Source organism: Meles meles, chromosome 14, assembly GCF_922984935.1.
Source record: "Meles meles chromosome 14, mMelMel3.1 paternal haplotype, whole genome shotgun sequence".
Classification (NCBI taxonomy): Eukaryota; Metazoa; Chordata; class Mammalia; order Carnivora; family Mustelidae; genus Meles; species Meles meles.
The window spans coordinates 75210769-75215179 of NC_060079.1; the positions used below are offsets into that span (position 1 = coordinate 75210769).

The 4411-nt window shown below is 45.0% G+C and overlaps 1 pseudogene; it reads right to left on the reverse strand.

Moving 5' to 3' along the window:
* Positions 1–2230: 2230 nt before the first annotated feature.
* LOC123925315 lies at positions 2231–2542 on the reverse strand (annotated as a pseudogene).
* Between the last annotated feature and the right edge of the window lie 1869 nt (positions 2543–4411).

Here is a 4411-nt window from a genome sequence, read left to right on the forward strand (position 1 = left end):
ACCTTAAACCAAAAGAGGTAAAGGAGAATGCCTAGGAAAATTACGAAAATACGCATACAAATTGAAGTGCAACGATGTGTAGTGCTAGTCCCCTGACTTCCCATGTTCCCTGGGTCTTGGGCTGTTGCCTTCATGCAGTCATTAGTTTATTCTGATAGTCTTGAGTGGAAGCTGTCTTCCTGCAGTTTTCTGCTTCCGGAGGACTCCTCAGAATCCTCAGATTAAGGTCTGTAGCAGGAATAGTCCTTCTGACTCAAGAAGGGCTGCTTTCTCCTCCATTAGCCAGCAGGGAAGCAAGGGTCAGCATTCTGGACAGCAGCTGCCCAGTTAGTTGCATATAATGCCAGCCAGGTATCATTCCCACTGAGGCCAAGGGCAGCCTTTTTCTCATGTCTCTTTAAGATGACACCTCGGAGTTTCATTTATTTCACTTTTATTTTTAAAAATATTTTATTTATTTATTTGCGATAGCACAAGAGAGTGAGCAAGCATGGGCAGGGGTGGGGAGGGCAGAGGGAGAGGGAGAAGCAGGCTCCCCACTGAGCAGGGAGGCTGATGTGATGTGCAGGGCTCAATCCCAGGAAGCCGGGATCATGACCCAAGCCGAAGGTGGATGCCCAACCAACTGAGCCACCCAGGCTCCCCTCCTCTGGGTTTTAAACAGTGAACAGGTTTGTTTTATAGGATGTTTTAGAAAAGCTACTCACATCTGTTGATAAAATTGTGTGTTGATTCCACTTACATGAGATATCTAGTCAATAGTCAAATAGAAATAGTCAAATTCATAGGGACAGTAGAGTGGTGGTGGCTAGGGTCTGGGGGAAGAGGAAAAGGGGCAGTTAGTGTTTATGAACATACAGTTTCCATTTTGCAAGATGAGAAAAGTTCTGGCAATGGACGGTGGTGATGGTTTATACACTGTACTGTACACTTACAAATGGTTAAAATGGTAAATTTTAAATTAATTATAATTTACCAGAACTTTTAAAAAGTTCAAAAACTGAATGTATCACATGAGTCATTTTGAAAATTTGGCTATAACAGCCTGTAATAAGGCAAAGTCTAAAACGGGGGACAACATTCCCAGGCAGATAAGATGCCTAACTATTAGTTAATAGGTTGAGAGTCAGTGGACTGGCAATGGAGTTGATTTCATTGTATTAAGGCAAAAGGCAACAGTTTAGGTCAAGTTCCAGAGTTTCTAAAAATTTAGCTAGAATTGAAAGTTCGATGTGTCTTTTCTGTATTACCTGGGGATTGAAGATGATGTGGGCAGTGAAGTAAAGTATTGAGCCTTACAAAACTTCTTAATAAAAATTCCAATGAAATGAATATTTCTGCCCCTAAAAAGAGGGGAAGCGAAGATTCCTTAGGTAGGAAACTCTACGCCATGGTAAAATTGTGGCTCCTGGAAAAGAGAAAACTTCATTTTGATGATAAACATATGATTACCAAAATACATTCATATCCCATTTTGGGGGCAATTTTATATAATGCATTCAGAAGTGCTCCAGGAAGCTTTGGTTCTATTCTCTTTCCTATCTTAAGTTTTGCCAGGATTTTATTGCAGTCGGGTGATGATATGCCCTAGAAACATCCTACACTATGCTTTGACGTGTTTCCACTTCCACTGGTGGATTAAGGTGGTCACCAAGCTGTCTTTGCTATGGTAGTGAGACTGAAGAGCTTGTCCGCTGTGTTAACCACCACTGCTGGGATGGGAGAGGATGGGATCCTCTCTTGAAGTGTGACACATCGTTAATTTAGGAGGATATAATCAATGGTTACTTTGGGAGAGAACACGTTATGGACTTTAAGGACATTGACAAGCCTCCAGGGTCTTTTTAAGTCACAAAGTATACTATGTTTGGCCTTGATTGACAATGGTATTAAATCCCAGATATGATAATTTATAGACAATTACCATGCCAGTTTTAGTTCTTAGCAGTAGGGTGTCTTAGCAATCTATTTTTTTTGTCTTTTGGTGTCAACAAACCTGGTTTAACATATATACTCACACACACATACCTGTACAGAGACGGCCACATCGCAGTGTGACAAATGCCCCTCTTCAACCAGGAGAGTAGCTCTGCCATGCTCTGGGCTCCTGGAGGCTCTCCCGAGGGAGCCGAGGCCCAGCAGTCTTCACAGCTGACACCCAATGGGGGCACTTTTACTGGACAAGTGGGAAGGGGCAGGGTGCACCTTGGGGTGTACACTGTCTAGGGCCTCACACAGGCCCGGAGCTCTGCTGCACCGTCTTCGTCAGCTCTTCATCCTGCATAGACAGCTCTGTCAGCTTCTTGCCCACCGCTCGTGGATGTCCAGGGACTTGGAGACACAGCGGTCCAGGCACACAGACTGGCCCTTGGACAGTTCTGCTTCCTTGGAGTGGGGAGGCACACACTTCCGGTGGCAGGCACTGGTCATTCTGTTGTACATATCAGCCATCATCTCTACCTCCAGCTCCGCAGCCAGCTGCTGGGCCCTGAGCGGATGCATCTCAGCCCTGCACCGTGGAAGAGAGCTCCTTCTGGCCTCCCAGTCCGTGCCACCATGTAGGCTAAGGTGGAAGCACGTGGGTCACTTCCGGGAGGGAAGTCCCGCCTCCTCCACGATAGGACACCTTAGCAATCTTTAATCAGGAGGTGGGAGCAATGAAACAGAGCCGAGGGGGTCAGTGGTAAGTGTACAGAAGGGAGTTAACACAGCAAGCCTGAAGTGACTCTCTTTAGAAGGGCCTGCTTGCAAAGTTGGCCCGTGGCTGGATTTTGGGAGTGTTCCCACTGTTCCCTACTGATAAGGGTGGTCTTATCACTGTGCTCAGAACATGCAAACAATGTGGTTTATGCTGAACACTTGCTTTCCTTCTGGGTATCTGGGGTTTTGGTACCTGCTAAGCAGAGGGTGCTTACACGACGAGTCCTCAATAGAAACATTGGTCCCTGAGACTCTAATAGTCTTCACTGGGCAGAAGCATGGCACATACACATTTTCACTGCTGGGTGACGAGTGTGCTCTGTGTGACCCTTCATGGGAAGGTGTTGTGGGCTGAAGGTGTCCTCAATGCCTTGAAATTCGTTGGTTGAAGCCCTAATCCCCAGTGTGACTGTATTTGGAGAGAGGGCTTCTATGGTAGTAATTAGAAGTTAAATGTGGTCATTAGGGTCAGACTCTGAACTGACAGGATTAGTGACTAGAAGGCGAGGTATTAGAGCTAGTTCTCTCTTTCCCTCTCCTCGCACAGGCACAGGGTGGAAAGGGGGTGTGAAGACAGGATGAGAAGGCATCTGTCTATAAGCCAAGGAAAGCTCTCACCAGAAACAGAATTGGCCCGCACCGTGATCTGATACCTTTAGTTTCCAGAACTGTGAGAAAATAGATCCCTGTTGTTTAAGCTACCCAGTCTGTGGTATTTTGTTACTGTAGCTCTAGGAAACACAGACTCCCTCAGGAAGGGCAACCTGTCTCGCAAATTCAGACCAGTATTCCCATACATTGTTTCATCCCTTTATTACTTATGTTTGTGTTCTCCAGTACTATGAGATTGTTTCACATATGTCAAAGCTGTTACGAAAGTAGTATCAAACTGGATATATTCTTCAGGAATTTATTATTTGTTTATTTATGCTCTCTTTCATATTTGTGAGATTTATCCATGTGGACACTTTTGTCCACAATTTTGTCCAAAATACTTTTTTTGGGGGTGGGGCAGAGGGAGAGAGAGAATCTTAAGCCGGCTTCAGGCCAGCGCACAGAGCCTGATGCAGGGCTCAGCCTCAGAACCCTGAGATCGTGACCTGAGCCGAAACAAGAGCCAGATGCTTAACAGATTGAATCACCCATGTGCCCCAATTTTCTGAAATGCAAGTGCAAGATCACTTTCTGGATTAAGATGCTTCAGGTTTTCCACCTCAAAATAGAGGGACGGGAAACACAAGCATCTAAAGAGAACGAGTAAAGGACTGAGTGTGGCACACGGCCATGTCTTTCCATGCTTTCAGGTGGGAATCCCTGCACTGTTAGATCTTTCGCTTTCTCAGGAGAAGTAGAAAATTTGGAATTTCATTTGAAAGCTACCGTATGTTGAATATAGTTAACTAATGCAACTTAACAAGCACACATACATGCACATGTGGGCACACCACACGCACGCACACACAGACACACACACAAAGGACTGAGACCAAACGTGGCCTTGTGCCACATGGGGCCCACATTTTGCCACATTGTGATTTCTCGTCTTGAAGATGAAAACCCCAAACTCCATAGTATAAAATACACTTTCTTCGGGATCTGGTCTTTCTTCTTCCTTCAGCTTTGTCTCCAAATACTCATTTGCTCAGAACATTCTCTGGCATAGAATGAGCATTCAATAAATATTATTATTTTATCCACTCTCTCTCTCTTT